The sequence below is a fragment of the Lissotriton helveticus genome, chromosome 6 (assembly GCF_964261635.1).
Source record: "Lissotriton helveticus chromosome 6, aLisHel1.1, whole genome shotgun sequence".
NCBI classification, from domain to species: domain Eukaryota; kingdom Metazoa; phylum Chordata; class Amphibia; order Caudata; family Salamandridae; genus Lissotriton; species Lissotriton helveticus.
The window spans coordinates 1,771,222,499-1,771,245,048 of NC_136067.1; positions in this window are offsets into that span (position 1 = coordinate 1,771,222,499).

Consider the following 22,550-nt stretch of genomic DNA (forward strand, 5'->3'; position numbering starts at 1 on the left):
AGGTGAGAGGAGAACACTAGGTGCAGGTGAAAAAATAGGTTTTCAGAGCACGCCAAAAAGTAGGTTCTGACTCCGATAGGCGGATAGAAAGTGGCAAGGCATTCCATAGTTTAGAAGTACTGACCGCAATGGCTCTGCCACCCGTCCTGGCCTTGCGAAAACGGGGAATGACAAGGAGTTACTGGTGGTTAGAACGCAAAGTCCTGTTGTGATGGTAGTGTTGGAGTCTAGCTTTCAGATCCGACGGGCCTAGTGCCCGGCAAGCGCTAAATGCCAGGGTAAGGGCCTTGAATTCAATACGCTTGACAATAGGTAACCTGTGCAGGGGCCGCAGGTGGGGGGTGATGGAGTGGCAGAAAGGTATTTTACAGATCAGACTGGCAGCAGCATTTTGAATAATCTGCAGACACCAAGTCAGACAGACTGGAGCACCCAGATAGAGACTTTGCATAGTCCAGGTGGAATGTGACTAAGGGCATGGACAACAGTGCATCTACATTCCAGGAGAAGGAAGTGTAGGAGTTTCCACAACATGCGAAGCTTCCCAAAGCATGAGGAGTAGACTTGCTTGATTTTGGTTTTGCAGGAGAGTTCGGTGTCAAATCTAAAAGCGAGATTTCCCGCTGAGTAAAACAGGCTTGGGAGGTGGATTCATCTCCCGTGGCCACCAGAGCACATGGGGGGGACTTTTGGTTGAAAAAAAAAGTACCTTGTTTTGTCTGAGTTGAGCTTGAGACAATTCAAAGACATCCATGTCTAGATGTTACTCAGGCAATTCCTAAAACTGGAGAAGGCAGCTTCCTCGAAGGAGAACACCAGTTGGGTGTCATCAGCGTAGGAGACCACCCTCTCCCCGCACGATTCTACCAATGCCGCAAGATGTGAAAGGTAGGCGTTGAAGAGGAGGGGGTTCAAGGCCGAGTCCTGTGGAACCCCTCAAAGCAAGGGCTTCACGTCCGAGATGAAAGGGCGGAGAAAGACTTGTTGAGACCAGTTCCCCAGAAATGACTGGATCCAGGACATTGCGGGTGCCCTGAATACCCATGTCTCTTAACCTGTCCAGGAGAATAGTGTGGGCAACCATATCAAAAGCCGCAGACGGATCAAGTAGCACAAGCATAGCTGCTTTGCTCAGATCGATGCTCTCCCGAATACTCTCAAATACTTCAAGAAGAGCAGCTCCGTGCTATAGCCTGCTCTAAAGCCGGATTGGAAGTCGTGAAAATGATTACTAGATTTCAAATGGTAGGAGAGTTGCTCCTGGACTATTAGTTCAAGACCTTTTGCAAGTGCTGGTAGCAGGGAAATGGGTCTAAAATCTTTAAAAGCAGCAGGATCAGCATACTTTTTTTGGAGGATCGGCAGAAGGTAAGCCTGTTTCAACACTGCTGAGAAAATCCTTGAGCTCAGTGAGGAATTCCGGATCTGATTCAGTGGGGTATTAATACTGGGTGCGAGGAGTTTAAAAAACTGAGCCGGGTAAGGATCACCCGGTGAGCCTGATTTGCAAGTTAAGAGTTTTTGCAGTGAAGCCTCGAGAGAGGGTGGAAAGTGGTCAATATAACATTGCTGACCAGTGCAGCCATAGGCTCTGGGGTGGACTGTGGGGGGGAAAGGAGGTTTATATAGTGTGGATTTTTTCCTGAAAAAGTCTGACAGTCCTGAGCACAGAGCGGTAGTAGGGAGCACTGTACTGGCAGTGGCGGAAGGCTTAGTGAACTCTTGAACAATTTTAAAGAGAGTTTTAGCTGAATTCCCCGCTAGTTGGATCTTATTGGAGAAATAAACTCTCATAGAGGAGCGCTTGAGTTTATGAAACATTTTCAAGGCTTTTTTATTTGCCATTTCGCCGGTGGTTCATAGGATACTCTCCAGGAGCATTCCAATTTTTTGCAGTGGCTTTTCTCAGCACGAAGCTCAGGGGAGAACCAGCTGTTGAAGATTGCTGAATCTGAGTCTCGATTGCCTGGCAATTGGAGGGAAGACGTCGTGAGTACTGGTATCACAATATTTATAGTGACGTTGCGCCGCAGCCTTTTATTTTCTTGGATTTGATAAGGTCCGGTAATGCCTGAGTTCCGTGTCAGGCTGAAAGATACAAGAAAGTGATATGACCAGGTGATACGTAAAATGTGCTCCACTATCAGATTAGGATGGTTAGAAAAATAAGGTCTAACGTGTTGCCGGCAGAATGCATGGGGCAATTAATCAGGTGAGTCATGTTAAGGCCATCGAAAGTGTCAGCCATATGTCTGCCTTTGGTGCAGTTGTCAACGTCCATGTGGACATTGAAATCCCCTAGATAAGTGAAAATCGCATGCTTGAGCGAAAGTTCAGCTGCCACACCGTAGAATTTAGTCAAGTGCTCCAATGGGGACTTTAGGGGTCTGTAGACTAAAATCCCAGCCAAAGCGAGGCCTGGGGCAAACTTGATACAGAAGAACATGGCTTCTTGTGGCCCCATATTCTCGATCTTCCTATGTGAAATTTCCCAGCCAGCTCGGAGGATCACCGCAACACCACCCCCAGTTTTTCTACCAGCCCTGTTGACAACTAGCAGCCGGTAACCAGCGGGAATGGCTAGGGTGAGATCAGGGTTAGAGCTGTCTTTAATCCATGTTCCAGTAAGGAATATTAAATCCCAGGCCTGTGTCTAAAGCGAAAGCCAAATTTCATCCGTGTGTCTAGGGAGGGATCTGGAGTTAATCAAACGGGCCCTAATAGGGGGAGAGTGGGTCTTGGTCTGATCACTAGAGGCATGTTTTATCGGAAGGCACGTAGTTGTGTTGCACATGACCTGTTCCTAGGGAGTAGTGGCAAATGTGGCAATCTGTTTGTAGGAGCGACCCCATGTAGTCAGGTTTAAGGGTATGCTCACAGCGCCTGATCCTCATTTTAAGTAACTGTTCCCGGGACCAGTGGATGTGTCCATAGAGAGGGACACAGGCAGCATAGCTGGTGCTGGAGACGATCCGGATGCAGACAGGCACATATGGGCTTGCATTTGGCGTGCCTGCTGTGCGCGTCCAAGTTGCGTCCCCGTTGAAATATCTCCCCGGCAGAAAGCAGGTAGTGCGCTGCTCCACAATGCGCCTGCTTCCGCCCACACAGTACTTTCCGGGATGGGAATGTCAAGAAAGAGAGCCCGCCCCTGATCGGGAAAAGCGGAGCCCCGAGAAATGCCCACCGCAACCCCCTCTAACTCAACTTCATACGCAGTAAGTCATAATAGTAAATTAAGAGCACAGTTAAAAGAAATTAGCAGCAGGTTTTTTAAAAGTGATAAAAAGGTTAAGAAGAGTACGCCGATACCAGCGCAATCAGCAGCCTCGATTGTGTCGCGTTGCGGCCCGTTTAAATATCTCCCCATGGGCTGGAAGACGCTTCTGCGCTGCCCCACAATGCGCCTGCTTTCACCCAGACAGTACTTTCTGGGAGGGGAAGGTTGGGAAAGAGAACCCAACCCCGATCGGGAAAAGCGTAGCCTCGAGAAATGCCCAACGCAACCCCCAACAGCTCAAATTCATATGCAGTAAGTCACAATAGTAAATTAACAGCACAGTTAAAAGAAATTAGCAGCAGGTTTTTTAAAAGTGATAAAAAAGTTAAGAAGAGTGCGCCGATACCAGTGGCAATCAGCAGCCCGATTGTGTCGCGTTGCGGCACCGTTTAAATATCTCCATGGGCGGGAAGCAGCTAGTGCGCTGCCCCACAATGCGCTGGCTTCCGCCGACACAGTACTTTCAGGGATGGGAAGGTCGGGAAAGAAAGCCCGCCCCAAATCGGGAAAAGTGTAGCCCCGAGAAATGCCCAGAGCAACCTCCAAAAGCTCAAATTCATATGCAGTAAGCCACAATAGTATATTAAGAGCACAGTTAAAAGAAATTAGCAGTAGGTTTTTTAAAAGTGATAAAAAAGGTTAAGAAAAGTGTGCCAATACCAGCGGCAGTCAGCAGCTGAATCATGGTCCGTCACCTGTGGTAATGAAGAAATACAATCAGGTATTTACATGGTTAAAAGCTGAATTGGCTCCAGAAGATGTGGACTGGGTTAGGTTAGACAGAACTACCCAGGAACCTAAAGAGACGGTGCATGTCTACTATGAGAGGAGCCTCCTATGAGACGTTGTTTCAGGCTTTTAAACCGTACTGTGGAATTGATACTCTAGGGCCAAAGGACATGGGACAGTTTGTGTCTAAATTGGTAACTGGGTTGCAAACTGAGATCAGTTTAATGATCCAGCAGCATTTGATATGTTGGCAGAACAAGTCCATTGACGAAATTCTGCGCTATGTCAAATATTGTAGCGCCAAAATTGATGTGAGACATAAGAAGATGAAGGAGAAGTTGATGTTGGCACAAATAAAGGCTGCATGGAGGGTGGTCAAGGTCAGACATATAGTGGGAATATGGCCCCTATGTCAGGAACTAACCCAAAAGGAGTAGAGGCACCGCAAGGAGGTGGAGTGCAGTGCCAAGGAAGAGGCAGGGGTAGCCCAATAGACCCTAAAACAGGAATAGTCATCACGACCCTTAAGAAAACCAGCCAGTGTTACTATTGCAATAGGGTGGGGCATTGGAAGCATGAATGTTGTTTGAATCCTGCAAACCAGGATCAAACAACCCCATGGCAACTTTGCAGAACCACAACATAAGACCCAACCAAGATTTCAGAATATGGGTGGTTTACAGCGGCCTGTAATGCTTGTGCCCCAACCTCCAGTGAAATCACAAACTTTCCAGAATGTCTCATATGGGAATGCCTCAGTTCATCAGTACCCTATGTTTGAGGCCTTCGATGGCTCAGAGAGAAATCAGACCTTATGGCAGTGCCTGAGAGGAAAGGAAGGCTGTACACTTGGCACAGTCTTGGACGTAGACCAGAGTGGACTATATGTCGACACTGATCTAGATGGTGACAACGTTACCTTTCGGATCTATACTGGTGCTACCCGCTCTACTGTGAGAACAGCAGAGACTCCCAACCTACCCCTCTAAGGAAAAACAATCCAAGGTGTAGGAGTAGCTAATAAGAGCATGTCAAACCCTTTGACCATTGAGGTCCCTGTGAGAATAGGGGCATTTGAGAACAATCATCAGTTTTTAGCATGTGACTCAAGTCCTGTGAGAGCTTTTTGGGACGGGATTTAATGTGCAAGCTCAATTGCACTATATAGTGTACCCCAGAGGGCATTGAGATTTAAACCAAAGATGAGAATGTAGCATTCACATTGGCGAATCAGAAGGAAGGGGTTCATTGCTCCGTTTGTTATCCATAGAGGATCCACCACTAGATCTCAGAGAGACAGTGTCGAAAGTAGTCTGAGATTTCTCACGAAAGGACATCAGACTCATTAGAGGAGTTGAGCCTGTTCATGTATAAATTAAGCCCAATGTGGAGTATCCCAGAACGCCACCATACAACCTGACTCCAGAAGCAGTTGCTGGGATCAGGCCTATGATCAAGTCCATTATTAAGCAGGGGATTTTGAAGGAGATTCTGGGGAGCCCAGGTAACTCTCCCATTCTGGACTTGCAGAAGCCCAACGGCAAGTACCATATTGTGCTTCAGCTCTGAAAAATCGACAATATTGTAGTTCCTTGTTGTCCTGTGGTACAAATCCATTTAGTATACTTTTTCTGATTCCATTTGAGGCCCAACGGTTCACCGTCATCGATCTTTGCCAGGCATTTTTCTTGGTTGCAATGCATGAAACCAGTCAATCTTTGTTCGCATTTAAGCTGGGAGACCTTGTCTTAATGTGATGTCATGTCACACAAGGGTATACGGAAAGTTCTTTCTTCAATCAGATTTTGATTGTAGGAAGGTGGCTACCTGACTATGGTTACCCCGGATTTTTTTGCCTGTGTTTAGCTGGTTTTTTGACTTAGTTGACCTGGTTCCCTGCTAATCAGGGCCCCAGGCCATCTGCTCTCTCTGTAAAATGGATTCCATGTACCCTAGGTACATACCACAATTGGAAATGGACTCCTTGTCAGCCCCTGTATAATGCACTATAGGTGCCCAGGGCATAGGAGCCACCAAGGCCTACCAGGGGCTGCAGCATATCTTTTGCCACCCCTGGCTGGTTCTTAAATTGACACAACTGGCTGATCACTCAGCTGGGGTAAGGTGGTGTACACACCCCTTGCTTAGATATAGTATACCTATGTCTAAACCTATATCTGGACACATGTAAACCTGTGAGCCACTCCTATAGTCAGGCCTCATCAATCCTGGAGGCTGAGTGCGTGGTTTTATGTGAGATGGAGCTCTAGCATGAGCTGAGCCTGTCTGCAGCCATCGGGAACAAATCCCTAAGCTGTTTCAGGATAATGCCATACCATATACTATTAAGTGCCTTATAATCCTCGCGGTTATTTAGCAACTTTGGTTTGGCTTTATCAAAACATGTCGTGTAAGGTGTCATACGCTTTGGAATACCATCCCCTCGCCAGTTCTGGCGACGGGGATGGCATTCCACCCCTCTAGAGGGGTAAGACATGTTACTTTGCTTTAATGCGGTTGATTTCTCCAAAGACCTTAAGATCCACAAAATGGATGCCTCTGCCACAGACAAATGTCTGGACCCCTGCAGTTGACTGAAACTCGACCAAATGGGTCCTGGACAAAGGGTTTCCTGTCACAGGAGGGTGTCACCGCCCTCCAGACAGGAGATAGTGTATTGTAGTAGGGAGGTTTGAAAGAAACCAGACAGTGCCTGGGGAGCACAAGGCTTCCCCTTGCATAATCCGGTCAAACCGGTTCTGGGGCAGCCCAGCCCCAGCTTCAGTGAGACCTGGACAAAGGAAAGGGGGTGTAACCACCCCCCTTCCTGGTCCCACCCATAGGGAGGGACCTAGCAGGAGATCCACCCCTCAGATTGGAATAAGAGTGGGAGCAGTGCCCTAGCACAGCAGATCATCCTGAAATCACCTTTAAACTAAGAAGACGACTGGACTTCGACATTCTGATGAACAGAAGACTGAAGAGCATCTCCCTTGTGGCCTAGGAGGGGCCACCCTGTGAACACAGGCACCACCCAGCACCTCGACGTCTGCTTTGCCGCCGCCTCCCGCCGGAGCCCGAGTGCAGAGCCTGACAAGACCCAGCTTCCCAGACTTCTCCCAGCCCGATCCACAGTCCCTGCAAAGAAGGGACCCGTGGAGGCACCGAGAGACGTGGGAGCGGACATCTTGAAAGACCCCCGAGACGCTGACTGCGCAGCACCCGAGGCACCCTCGACTCTGTGCTTTGGGGTTTGAGAAGCCCCACAATCGAGCAGCATTTGTACCAAAGATCAGCCCTCCAGCATCTCCACGATCTGCGTGGGGCCCTTTTGCTTTGTGCCACTCGACTCGCCATCCCGGCCGCTTGTCACGTGGTCAGCGGCCATCTTGGCGACGAAACCTACGATTTACACTGTGGGTCTGGTTGCTCCAGACCTGCCCTCGCTCCTGTAGAAAGGAGTACCCGCTCTGACCTTGCTGGTCCGAGTAATAAGCCTTTTTCATTTTCCCCGTGGCTTGCATTAGCCAAGGCTTGTTTGCTTCAATCGAGTTGCCGACACCGCCATCAGCTAGAGCCTTCGAGGGACAGCTCGTGATCGACTCCTGGACGTCCTTGACCTCTTCGTGTCCACGTGGCTGCAGAGAGAAGCAACACCTCATCACCTGTTTGCACCCGACTTTGCCTGGTTCCAATCTGGTTCCACGGTGGTCACTGGCCAGTGACTTTGAACACTGTCCCCTCTGCTTTCAGGTCTTCACCCCTTCAGATCCACCCTTGGATCCACCGGACACTTCTCCTTCACATCGCCTGCAGCGTCTTCAGCTTCAAGCGCCAAGAACCTGCGTGTCAAAACCCGACGCCTCTTCGACCCTGTGCACCCACTTCCTGTGGGTGAGGTAACTTTGCTCCGCCGGTGTTCCCACACTGGTGCACACCTCTAGGGTCTGTGTGTTAAGTTTTGTTCCTCTAGGTTCAGCGGAAGTGTCCTTAAACTTTAACTTTGCAACTTTTACGCACCATTGGTTAACATTGGTGCATGCGTGCGCTTTCCGCACATCTCCCGAATCCCGAGGGCCATTCCCGACTTCAGCATTGCTTGTCCTGACTGCTCCCAGCGATTCCCTAGGCCCTAGGCCTAACCACTGTTCGAGTGGCCTCTCTTATACTACTTGTTTAGTATATGGTTTGAGTGGCCCCCCGCCCTCATCCATAATTGTGCAACTTGTATGTTTAAACAGTGCTTTTGATTTAACGCTTGTGCCCCTTTATTCATAAAGAATACTGGGGATTGTTTTTAGTAATAAACACATATATTTTTATAATATATACTTGTGTGGTGTCCTTTCATTTGGTATTACAGGATTGTATGTGGTAAAACAGCTCGCTTAACACGACCTCTTAAGTTAAGCCTTTAGGCTGCTTAGTCCATGCTACCCCTAGGATAGCTTGTCTAATAAGGTTGACTTACAACCAGACACCATAAGGGATTGTTTGGTCAGGTAGTAGGTGGTTCCAGAATTGGAAACATCCCCTACCAGGCCAACTTCTCACATTGGTGAGCAGCGGTGCGGATTTGAGCTTGCTGTTGTTTTACCATTGCAATCTTTATATCAAATTGAAAGATCACATCAAGTACCTCTAGGTACATATAAATCAAAAGCTTAGCATATTAAGTTCTACTGAACTTAGTAGTTGTAGGTTGAAGGGATTAGCACACCCTGACTACAACTAACTAGCAAGGTACAGTAGGAAAACACTTAGTGTAGGTAAGTGCACCACTTACACCTCACTAGTAACCATGTCTGACACAGGAAAAGCCTCAGGGTCTGCTCCTGTGACAGTTGACCCTACCCAGGCAACTTTTGGATATGACAAACTAACCCGCAGAGACTTGATTGCCTTGTGCAAAGCAAGAGGGTTAAAAAGGGGCAGAAGCCCCACCTGCCTAATCCTGGTAGAAATCCTAGAACAGGATGACTTAGAGAAGGCAAGAGCAGCTTCCCTAGACACAGGAAATGGAGGGAATCCCCCTGTAGTTGATCCCCCTGAAGAGGAGGATGATGATGACTTGGATGAGGACTCAGATGTTGAGGACTTAGAAGTACAGGATCAGGGTAGCCAGGTTCCAGTTGCCAGGCTTGGCCAGGCCAACTTGGACCTACTGGGGAATGGAGAGGGCCAGCACCTCCCCAGAACCCAACATGTTATTCTCCCAGGCAACAGAAGAGTGAGATCTCCCTCAGGGGACTCTCATATTTCTAGTGCCTCCAGAGAATCACAGAGAGGCATGAGTGCTTCTCAAAAGCTAGAGCATAGGGCCAGAATGAGGGCTGTCAAACTCCAGATAGAGAGGGAGGAGGTAGCCTTGGCTCAAGCTAGACTTGCCTTGGCAAGAGAGCAAAAATTGTGTGGCTTAGATGCCACTGGTGGCAGCAATATTCCTAAAGAGAAACCCAGGTCCTATGATAGTAGAAACCTGACAAAGATTGTGCCCCCCTACAAGGAAGGGGATGACATCCACAAGTGGATAACTGCTCTTGAGAGAGCCTGCATGGTACAGCAGGTTCCTGAGGAACAGTGGGCAGCAATCTTATGGTACTCCTTTTCAGAGAAAGGGAGAGATAAGCTCCTCACTGTCAGACATGAGGATGCAAACAATTACAAAGTCCTGAAGAGTGTTCTGATAGATGGGTTTGGCTTAACCACTGAACAGTACAGGTTGAAGTTCAGAGATACCCAGAAGACACAGACTCAGGACTGGACTGATTTTGTAGATTGTGCTACTAAGGCTCTGGAGGGTTGGCTACATGGCAGCAAAGTACATGACTTTACAGGATTGTATAATTTGATTATGAGGGAGCAGATCCTAAGTAATTGTCAGAACCAGCTCTTACACCAGCACCTGGTGGACTCTGATCTGACCTCTCCCCAAGAATTGGGAAAGAAGGCAGACAAGTGGGTCAGAACCAGGATTAGGCCTAAGAATCAGGACAGTAACCAGAAGAAGGAGTCTACCAAGCCTCAAGATAAGGGTGGGGATAAAAATAAAGAAAAGACTTCCCCAGGGCCCCAAAACTCCAAGAATGGGGGTGGGTCCCAAGACACTTCTTCAACTGAGAAAAAGCCTTATTGTTATCCCTGTAAACAGGTTGGGCATTACAAAACAGACAACTGTTGTCCCAAGAATAACAATAAAGAAAATATACCTCCAAAGCCAGCTCCAACACCTCCTGTTACTGTCAGCAGTAATCCCCCAGGAAGTGGGAGCAGACCCAGGAATCTGGGTGGGTTTACTTTTGGAGCACAGGAGGACCCTGGCCTATCCAGGTCCCCCTCCCCAAATGATCTTGTTTATGAGACTGGCAGGGGGTTTGCCAACTTCTCTGATTGCCCAAATACTTTGAGCAAATATAGACAAGAACCCATCATCAATGGTTTGAAAGTTGAAGCTTTTAGAGACACAGGGGCTAGCATCACCATGGTGGCTGACTGTATAGTCCCCTCTAAGCAACTTTTACCTGGTGCCACATACCAGGTAACAAACATTGATGGCATCAAAACAAATCATCCCATGGCAGTAGTAAGTCTCAGCTGGGGAGGTGTCATTGGCCCAAAGAGAGTGGCAGTGTCATCAAACTTGCCTGTGGACTGTCTACTTGGTAATGATTTGGAAATCTCAGCCTGGGCTGAGGTTGAACAGGAAATCCATTCTAGAATGGTAAATTCCAATGGAAAGGTTAGTGGGGCTGTAATGGCTACAGCCCCAATTCAAGATGTCCTTCCTGAAAAGGTTGGTAGGGCTGAGAAACTCTCTGCCCCATCTTTAGCAAAAGCTCTTCCTGAACCGAATAGCAAAGCTGTTATGATAACAGCAGACACCCAAACTGAGTCTCCTCCTGAAAAGGTTGGTGGGGCTGTGATGGCCACAGCCCAAACTCAAACTGATATGTGTGTTGTGAAACCTGAAAAGATGGATAACTGCACACAAACTGAGAGCATGGAGGAGGAAGAGAAATCTCCCCCTCACCAGACTTTAGGACAGGATCAGCCTCCTCAGGGAACTGATCTTACCCCTGATGAAGGAACTGCCCCAGAGGTTGTTAGGCCTGGCCTGACAGAGCCTCTGATGGCGGGGGACCCTTCTCAGGTGGAACCCAGTCTGGAGCAGGTAACCTGCCCCTCTCTCCCTTGCCTTAGCCAGCCCAGGGCTGCAGAGGACAAGAAGGACAGTGAGACCCAGAGGGCCCCCTGTCAAATAAAGCACCCCCATCAAAAGATTAGGTGCACCAAAACTAGTAGCCCTAGTAAGGTGAAAACTTTAAAAACTCCTGAGGGAGCCCCCTTAAAAACAGTTAGGGACCTCCCACAGATGGATTCTGTTGGGCACAGCCAAACCTGGGACCCAAAGGGCCCAAACCTGAACTGTCCCTCCAGCAAGCCAAACAGAGGGACCCAGCCTCCAGCTTTAGGTAGCCAGAGGTTGACCCTGAGAGCACAGTGCAACTCAGTTAAAGAGAGAAAGGCACACATGGTGGAAGATAATTGGAGGAAGCCAAGCCCTAACTTAGTAGAGCCTCACTTCAAAACTCCATATCCAAACCAGCCTTTAACTTTGCATAAACACACCCAAGGTAGTGATTCCCTATGGTGGAGACCCTCTAATACCCAAAGGGTGAGGGACTGCTTAGTGGACCATGAGACAGGGGGTACCCATACTAGTGCAGGTACTTCCTTATATGGCCACTCAGGCAATATAGGCTTACCTGGCCAAGGATAGCCTTATCTCCTTTCGTTTGGGGGGGGGGTTATGTAGGAAGGTGGCTACCTGACTATGGTTACCCCGGATTTTTTTGCCTGTGTTTAGCTGGTTTTTTGACTTAGTTGACCTGGTTCCCTGCTAATCAGGGCCCCAGGCCATCTGCTCTCTCTGTAAAATGGATTCCATGTACCCTAGGTACATACCACAATTGGAAATGGACTCCTTGTCAGCCCCTGTATAATGCACTATAGGTGCCCAGGGCATAGGAGCCACCAAGGCCTACCAGGGGCTGCAGCATATCTTTTGCCACCCCTGGCTGGTTCTTAAATTGACACAACTGGCTGATCACTCAGCTGGGGTAAGGTGGTGTACACACCCCTTGCTTAGATATAGTATACCTATGTCTAAACCTATATCTGGACACATGTAAACCTGTGAGCCACTCCTATAGTCAGGCCTCATCAATCCTGGAGGCTGAGTGCGTGGTTTTATGTGAGATGGAGCTCTAGCATGAGCTGAGCCTGTCTGCAGCCATCGGGAACAAATCCCTAAGCTGTTTCAGGATAATGCCATACCATATACTATTAAGTGCCTTATAATCCTCGCGGTTATTTAGCAACTTTGGTTTGGCTTTATCAAAACATGTCGTGTAAGGTGTCATACGCTTTGGAATACCATCCCCTCGCCAGTTCTGGCGACGGGGATGGCATTCCACCCCTCTAGAGGGGTAAGACATGTTACTTTGCTTTAATGCGGTTGATTTTTCCAAAGACCTTAAGATCCACAAAATGGATGCCTCTGCCACAGACAAATGTCTGGACCCCTGCAGTTGACTGAAACTCGACCAAATGGGTCCTGGACAAAGGGTTTCCTGTCACAGGAGGGTGTCACCGCCCTCCAGACAGGAGATAGTGTATTGTAGCAGGGAGGTTTGAAAGAAACCAGACAGTGCCTGGGGAGCACAAGGCTTCCCCTTGCATAATCCGGTCAAACCGGTTCTGGGGCAGCCCAGCCCCAGCTCCAGTGAGACCTGGACAAAGGAAAGGGGGTGTAACCACCCCCCTTCCTGGTCCCACCCATAGGGAGGGACCTAGCAGGAGATCCACCCCTCAGATTGGAATAAGAGTGGGAGCAGTGCCCTAGCACAGCAGATCATCCTGAAATCACCTTTAAACTAAGAAGACGACTGGACTTCGACATTCTGATGAACAGAAGACTGAAGAGCATCTCCCTTGTGGCCTAGGAGGGGCCACCCTGTGAACACAGGCACCACCCAGCACCTCGACGTCTGCTTTGCCGCCGCCTCCCGCCGGAGCCCGAGTGCAGAGCCTGACAAGACCCAGCTTCCCAGACTTCTCCCAGCCCGATCCACAGTCCCTGCAAAGAAGGGACCCGTGGAGGCACCGAGAGACGTGGGAGCGGACATCTTGAAAGACCCCCGAGACGCTGACTGTGCAGCACCCGAGGCACCCTCGACTCTGTGCTTTGGGGTTTGAGAAGCCCCACAATCGAGCAGCATTTGCACCAAAGATCAGCCCTCCAGCATCTCCACGATCTGCGTGGGGCCCTTTTGCTTTGGGACACTCGACTCGCCATCCCGGCCGCTTGTCACGTGGTCAGCGGCCATCTTGGCGACGAAACCTACGATTTACACTGTGGGTCTGGTTGCTCCAGACCTGCCCTCGCTCCTGTAGAAAGGAGTACCCGCTCTGACCTTGCTGGTCCGAGTAATAAGCCTTTTTCATTTTCCCCGTGGCTTGCATTAGCCAAGGCTTGTTTGCTTCAATCGAGTTGCCGACACCGCCATCAGCTAGAGCCTTCGAGGGACAGCTCGTGATTGACTCCTGGACGTCCTTGACCTCTTCGTGTCCACGTGGCTGCAGAGAGAAGCAACACCTCATCACCTGTTTGCACCCGACTTTGCCTGGTTCCAATCTGGTTCCACGGTGGTCACTGGCCAGTGACTTTGAACACTGTCCCCTCTGCTTTCAGGTCTTCACCCCTTCAGATCCACCCTTGGATCCACCGGACACTTCTCCTTCACATCGCCTGCAGCGTCTTCAGCTTCAAGCGCCAAGAACCTGCGTGTCAAAACCCGACGCCTCTTCGACCCTGTGCACCCACTTCCTGTGGGTGAGGTAACTTTGCTCCGCCGGTGTTCCCACACTGGTGCACACCTCTAGGGTCTGTGTGTTAAGTTTTGTTCCTCTAGGTTCAGCGGAAGTGTCCTTAAACTTTAACTTTGCAACTTTTACGCACCATTGGTTAACATTGGTGCATGCGTGCGCTTTCCGCACATCTCCCGAATCCCGAGGGCCATTCCCGACTTCAGCATTGCTTGTCCTGACTGCTCCCAGCGATTCCCTAGGCCCTAGGCCTAACCACTGTTCGAGTGGCCTCTCTTATACCACTTGTTTAGTATATGGTTTGAGTGGCCCCCCGCCCTCATCCATAATTGTGCAACTTGTATGTTTAAACAGTGCTTTTGATTTAACGCTTGTGCCCCTTTATTCATAAAGAATACTGGGGATTGTTTTTAGTAATAAACACATATATTTTTATAATATATACTTGTGTGGTGTCCTTTCATTTGGTATTACAGGATTGTATGTGGTAAAACAGCTCGCTTAACACGACCTCTTAAGTTAAGCCTTTAGGCTGCTTAGTCCATGCTACCCCTAGGATAGCTTGTCTAATAAGGTTGACTTACAACCAGACACCATAAGGGATTGTTTGGTCAGGTAGTAGGTGGTTCCAGAATTGGAAACATCCCCTACCAGGCCAACTTCTCACATTGATGAACAATATTGAATCCCTGGTTAAGCTCTGCAGCTTGGTCCGCACTGATACCATTATTTTGTTGAACCATCTGGCTAAGACTGGACCTAAGGTGTCCCCAAGAAAGCAACAGTACTGTCTGACCGAAGTTCTGTATTTAAAGCATAAGATTGCAAAAGGTATCAGAAAGATGTCATAAGAGAGAATATCTGTGATCATGCAAATGAATCTGCTGAGTACAAAGAAAGAGTCAGGATGTCTGTGAGAATGGTAGGCTACTGTTGCCAGTTGGTACACAGCTTTTCCCAAGTGGTCAAGCCTTTACAGAGGCTGACACACAAGGATGTGTCCGATCCAGTACCTTGGGAAGAAGACTGCCTGAGTGCGTTCCTGGGGATGAGAGAGAAACTTTGTTGTGCTCCATCGCTGGGAATGCCAGATTGCAACAAAAAGTTTTTGCTTTTCTGCTATGAAAGAGAGGGCTGCGCTCTCTCAGGCTTGATCCAGACTCATGTAGGTGCCCATAGACCAGTTGCCTATGTTTCTACTACTCTATATCTAGTAGCATTTCCATTGCCTGGATGTCTCAAGTCCGTCGCTGCAACAGGTGCCAAATTGGAGAGGTGTGAAAGCATTGTGATGGGTCATCTGCTCATGGTGTACATTCCCCTTCACGCAACAGCTGCTGCGACAAAGATCCTCATGACTCCTGCATCTTCTGTCATCTCACAAACAATAGGCTTACTCGTTACAAGCAGGTCATACTGACTGCTGAGAACGTCACCCTGAAGTGATGTTCTACACTGAATCCTGCTACTTTGTTGCCATTGCCAGAAGGTGATGAGGGTGAGCATGATGGAGAACATGACTGTCTTGATGTCATACAGTTATGCAACAAGCCCCGTCATGACATTGTTCATGAACCTCTACTCGAGGCTGACTAAACCCTGCTTGTAGATGGTTCATGATTAAGAGATCATGAAGGGAATCTGAGGGCTGCCTATGCTGTCTTCACTGTCACAGGGGTGGTGGAGGCTGCCTGCTTACAAGGAGTATTTTCTACACAGGTAGCTGAATTGATTGCCTTAACATGCGCATGCTGTGTTTCTGACCACTTGAGGGTTACCATCTTCATTGACAGCCAGTATGGCTTTGGCGTGGTGCATGACTTCGGACAATTGTGGTCTAACAAGGGTTTCATGACCTAGAGGGAATCACCCATCAGGAATTGGGAAGTGGAAGAAGACTGTTGGAGGCTCCTCAATTGCCCCGAGAAGTGCCTGTGGTCAAGTGTCCTGCTCATTGTTAGGGGAATTAATTTATTACCATCGGAAACTGATATTCCGATGAGGTTACACACTATTGTGCTCTAAAAACATGTACCTTCAATGGGGCATAGGTAAATGAACAAGTTGTTGAGACCGATCTCAACCTGTGATTGACCGTTGTGGATACCTGGGATGAGGTGAAACGGTTGCAAGGGGAGGTTTGTGAGGAAGAACTAGCTGGATGAGTCAGGGACGGATTTGTGAAAAGGGAAGATTGCATAATGGTTTCTGGTGATTGAAGACGTGTTGTCAAATAGCTTGGTAAACCCAATGGTGAGACATATCCATGGGCCAACATGTGGGGAGAGATGCAACGATGAAAGTGTTCAGGCAGACATGGTTTAATCCCAAATTTTGAGTGATTGTTAAAGCTCTGTGCCACAGGTGCGTGGCTTGTGAGCAGATGAATGTTAAAAAAGGAACAACAGTTACCCTGAGTCATTTTGGAAGGTCAGTGGGACCTTTTAATCGAAAGCAGTTGGATTTTGTGGAAATGCCTCTCTGTAATGGGCTGAGAATTATTATGGTGGTAGTGTGCATATTCTTTTGTTGTGTGGACGCCTACCCTAAAAGGAGATGTGATAGTCTGACAGTGGCAAAGTTATTGTTGAGGGAGCTCATTCCGAGTTTCGGGTTCCCAACTACTTTGGAATCAGACCAAGGATCTCAATTTAATAATAACATAATTAAATTATTGGGTGCAGCTTTACAAGTGGAGCAGAGGTTACATTGTAGTTACCAGCCAGAGGCCTATGGCATTGTCGAGCAGATTAACGGCACCTTGAAATCCAGGCTAGCCAAAGTGTGAGCTTCAACCTCCCTAAAATTGCCTGACACCTTTCACCTTTTATTGATAAAACTCTGTAGCCTTCCAGACAGAAAGACTGGTCTTTTGCGACCTGAGATCCTCATGGGGCATGCTATGAGGTTACCTGCTGTGCCTATCAAAATACTTGGTTCATTCTGTGTCTCACCAGGGTGAAGCAGCAGTTGCACCACCTCATCAGGGGCACTGGGTGATCGCAAGGAAGCACGTGAGGAAGAGCTGCCGAGGCTCACTGTCGTGGTCCGATCCAGGTGATTCTGGCGATGATAACAGCTGTGAAGTGTGGCAGCCTCGGAACTGGATGCATGCCTCACACACCCGCAGGGTTCTGTGTCCTCTCGATGAAACAACTCCTCTTTCAGAAGAAATGCCAGCAGTGGTGGTAGACTATGGGAAAGGGTCAGCCAACCTGCAAGGAAACATGTTGGATCCAAAGGTGTACTAGAGCAAAACGAGGTAGGACCAGAAAATCAAGGTATGGTGAGTGCCTCAGGAAAGCTGGTACCAAGGCTGTGTGCGAGTCAGGTCCTACCTCTGAAGAGTGAACTAGTGCTGTGGGCTCACAGGAGGTGGAAGAAGACTGGCCAGAGGAGAGGTCTGAGGTTGTCCCCTGATGCAAAGCTCGCATCTGTGAAAGAGATGTTAAAATCTGAGCAAAGTGAAAGTTAAGTTGAAGAGTCTGGTACACGGAGGTCCAAAAGACTGAGGGTGTCTTTTTGGAGGTACGCTAGCCCTGATTGGACCTACCTAGTTGCCAATGCCGATAGAAACAAACTCTGGACCATCTGTGCTGATCATTGATATTTAGCTGATGATGCCGGAGACTGATTTGCACATTCTTCTCTCATATGCCGTTCCTTATTTGCCAAGGTTGAGTGGCTTGCGAGACCAAATGTTTTTAAAAAAAAACAAACTTTTTTATTGCTCTTTTACATAAAGTGGTACTGATTACAGAAATCTGGAATTATAGGTGCGTACAGAGTACATAGTTGTGTCAACACTTAAATACCGCCTTTATAAGGTTTTACTTTTCAATTATCCACCACATGCCCCCATCGTATGACCACATTAATGACAATTGTCTGAAAAATAACTCTGATTATGTCCATTATTCGCTCAGTTCCGGGTCTGAGTCTTCAAGCGTCGGGGTACATATATTCCCTCTAAAAGCATTCCACTTCCCCCACACCTGTGTCTATTTCTTGGGGCACCCTCTGTGGATAAAGACCACCTTCTCAGCTACCATTGCGCTATCCATGTCACTACACCACTGTCGATGTGTGGGAATGGCCAGCGCTCAACAGTATTGAGCTATGTTTGGGTTAGCCAGCATCATATCTAAAGTTGTCCAGTCTTGAGCCGCATTCTTATCTGTAGGCTCCCAAATATTAAGAAGACATCTCTTGGGTTCTGGGGGGACATTAGGTCCGCAAACCCGTGGGATTGTATTCATGACAGCCTCCCAGTAGTGTATAATTTTGGGACATTCCCACAATGTGTGATAGAAAGTACCCGGTGTACCGCAGCCCCGCAGACACTATGGTGTGTCGGTTCTTTCAATTTTATAAAATGTCATCCTGGTGTAATATGTCCTGTGCTGTAGTTTGAGTTGCACTAATTTTAGTTTGGATGGTAGTGCCACTTCGCATGGGGACGGGAACGTCTCCTGCCAGTCTGTTTCGTCTAGTTCGGCCTGCCATTTCTCTCGAAGAGTTTTTATGGGATCTCGTTAGTTATTTATGATTTTACGATATGTCAAGAAGATGGCTTTTTTAGTCAGTCTGTCCTCAAGCGGTGAAGACTCGGGGAGATCAGTGCCTGATGGAATAGCTTTTGTGAGCTCAGGTTTGCTCTGTAGGTAGTGGTGTTGTTCCGTCGATGCCATTTCGTATGTCTCCTGGAGTTGGGAGAATGAAATTACCTCACCTTTTCTCCACATGTCCCCTACCTTTGAAATGTCTATGAGGTCCCATGGGTGAAGCCTTTGCTATTATGGAGTCTACCTAGTCGTCGGGTATCCCAAAGTGATGTATGTTGTGTTAAGACCCCTTCCCAGCCGAGCGCAGGGAGCGCAGTGAACCAAATATGTACAGTGTGTGCAGTTGGTCCCAATAGTGTATTTTTACGGGATTTTTTATATAGTGCTCTCCGAACACCTTCAGCAAACAGAGTGTGTCTATCCATGCAAAGTGCTGGTTTGTCTTGTGAGGCATGCAGAAGCTGGGTTACCACAATGAGCTGCGAGGCCCAGTAGTATGTTTTGACATTTGGTAGGGCAATTCCACCTTCATACCAGCCCCTTACCAATTTTTGCATGGCTGTGCGGGCAGGTTTCCCATCCCAGAGAAGATGACTTACTTCTGCGTCGATCGCTTTGAGAACAATGCTAATTCTACCATTTTTAAAGTACAGTATTGTGGATTTTTGTTGTTTGTGGTCTTGTGTTAAGTCTACATAAAAATACGTATTTTTATACTACAACTTGTGTGGTGTTCATCTGTAGTGCTGTCACTGGGTTACTGTATGCGTTCACAAATGCTTTACACTCTGCCTCTGAGATAAGCCTGTCTGCTCGTACCAAGCTACCAAGGGGGTGAGCAGGGGTTATTTTAGGAGTGTACCTCCTTACCCTGACTAGACGCAAATGTCCCTATTTGGTCAAAGGTACCTACCTCTGCCAACTAGAGACCCCCAAATCTAACATCTACCAAATGACGCGCAGATATCTAACAACCTGATAATTGATCGTCTAGGGGATGCCATGTATAGTAAGATGTCGTCAGTATATAAGGAGATGCAATCCTCCCATCCCTCCATCCACTTAACACCACGTATTATTGGATCCCTCCTTATCCGGGCCACCAAAGGCTCCAGTACCAGAGCAAACAGAAGGCGAGACAATGGACAGCCTTGTCTTGTCCCGCGACCTAGAGATAAGTCTGCAGAGACCCGCCCATTTACTACCACATGTGCCAGGGTCTTTGTGTGAAGTAGGTGGATCCAGGTGCAAAATTTGGGGCCCAAAAATCATAGAACTGCAAAAAGGAAGAGCCACTCAACTAGATTGAAAGCCATATGTGCGTCCAAGGAGAGTATGACAGCCTCTTCCTGGATAGTGGGTATGCGAGCTGTTACACTATTAAGTCGTCTCAGATTAAGTGCCGTATTTCAGCCCGGCATACAACCTGATTGGTCTGGGTGCACTAGTGTTGTAAGGTACGGTTGGAGCCTAGTGGCCAGTGCCTTTGCTAGTATTTTGGCTTCTGCATTCAGCAGCGAGATTGGTCAATAAGATGAGCATTCTTGCAGGGGTTTACAGGGTTTTGGAATTGCTACGATTGTCGCCGTGTGGTGATCTCTGGGAAGTGCTCCTGCTTCAAGACTGGCCTCATACATTTTGAGCAAGTGTGGCATGAGTTTGCACGCTGCTTTTTTGTAGAGTTTGATAGGAATGCCATTGGGACCGAGAGCTTTCTTCGATTGGAGCCTGCTTATGGCTAGTGTTAGTTCCTCGGGTGTCAAGTCTGCCTCCTGGGCCTGAACTTCTTGAGGTGCAAGTCTGGGCATCTGTATGTCTTTAATAAATGCAAGATTCTTTTCTACCGTGGTCATGGATTTAGGAGTATATATTGTCTCATAAGGAATTGCAAACGCGCTTACTATCTTTTGCGGGTCTGTGATCGCCACCCCGGTGTCTGAATTCAGTTGTGCCACCCAGCGACTAGCTTGCTCCTTTTTGTCTAACCAAGCTAGAAGCTTGCCAGCCTTATCTCCAACTTCATAAATAGTGTGCTGTACTTTGGTGACTCTGGTTTTAGCCTCCTCCCACATGTAGTCCCTGTATTCTTGCTTTACTAGGCTCAGCTTATGAGTTGTGGTGTCATTGGGATCTGAGGAGTGTTCGACTTTGCCCACTGCCTGTACAAGAGTCCGCACCTGTTGCATTTTATCACGTTTATGAGATGTGATTAAGGAAATTGCTTGGCCGAGCAATACTGCCTTATATGCCTCCCACAGGGTTGCCGGGGAGGTTACTGAGTGTTCATTTTCTGTCAAGTATTGCCTTGTGGTTTTGTTTAAGCCTTTCCAAATAGTGGGGTCCATCAGAAAGACGGGGTATATTGGATATAGGTGAATACTCCCTAGGATGTGAGATGTGTATTTTATCATAACAGGGGAGTGATACCTCTGGGTAGTTGTGAGATCTCTGACACTCTCTCCAAACCAGTTGCTAGGGTAAGGATATAATCTATCCTGGAAAGGCTAATATGTGCACCTGAGTTGAAGGTATATTGTTGTTCTTGAGGGAAGCATGAGCGCCGAGCATCTATAAGACCAAAGGCGTCAAGGAATTCAGCCAGGCGAAGGTGGGTCCTGCGTTGTTCCTTGGGGCATTGTCTATCAAGTGTAGCGTTGAGCGTGGCATTAAAGTCATCCCCTATGATCAATTCACCCTGCAGGAGTGTGAGCAGGAAATTACCAAGGGCTGGGAGCCTAGATTTTGCAGAGCAGGCGGGATATATACAGAAACTAAATTGTATGCTCGCCCTTGACATGCGATAGCTGCAAATCATCCCTGATCGTCCGTCCAGGACCCATTTATTACGAGTTAGAAGTTTTTGCGAACCAGAATCCCCACAACCCGCAAACCTGAAGTGAATTCAGAATGTGCCACCATTTGAAATCCCCACCTGTCCAGGGCTTTACAGGCCGAACCCTTTAAGTGTGATTCTTGGATGAGGGCTACTGCTGGAGCCTGTCGTTTAAGGTATTGTAGTACCAATCCCCAGTATTGTAGTACCAACTCCCTCTTTATCTTATCACACAAGCTGTTTACATTCCATGATATGATTGAGAAAGGGGGGCATCATATTAGAAGTCGCGGGCTGTGCTTGTGTGAGGTCTGTCAAAATGTCCCCTTGTGTCAGTGAATGCATAGTTAATGCTGGAGCATGGAGAGCAATGCGATATTGTCTGCAAGAACAATCTATGTGTAAACTTAATCAGCATATTGCGTACCTGTGTGAACAAAGTGAACATAAACTTAAACTGGTCCCCAGTCCCCCACCCCACTTCCTGCCTCCATGCAAGACGGACATACAACTACCCGGTACCCCAAGTTCGCAGAGTGCTTATTCCCCTTAACTTGTACTTGCGTGAGGGGTGAAAGTAGTCCATCGATCACTCCAAGCCATCTCCTCGTTCAATAACATATTTGCTCAATTAGTTCAGTCTCAGCATATATTGCAGTGTGTCAGTGCTAAGCCACCCGGAGGGGCAGAAAGTCAAGGCAAACCTGGCCAAGAATGGCAGTCCAGTACATTAATTTCAATAGTGCTGTATCTCTATTTGTTCTTCTTGGTGGCCGCTATCTTGTTTCAGTTCTAGAGCACGGGTACTCAGGGTATCTTAATTTTTCGGTCTCTGCCTGTATTCAATTCTCAGTGGAACCTGTGTCTCTTGAGCCCTGCGATTCTACATCTAAAAGTCGTTGATGTTGTTTCTTGCCTGTTCTACTCGGCCCTGGGGCCTGCCACCATCCCTCTATCCAGTCGTGGGTCTCCTCAGGCGTCCCGAAGAACCATGTTTTACCGTCCGCTTCTACCCACAACTTTGCCTGGAAGAGCATTGATTAGTTGAGTTCCTGGCGTCTGAGTTCTTTCTTTACCTCCAGAAAACTCTGTTGTTGTTTAGTAACAGTTGCTGTATAGTCTGGGAAGATTGAAATTACACAGTTCTCTAGGTGCAACGGAGGAGCCACTCGTGCCATTTGTAGTATAGCATCGCAATCACGAAAATTAAAGATGCGGGCTAGGATTGGTCAGGGGTGGGGCCCCGGTCTTGGCC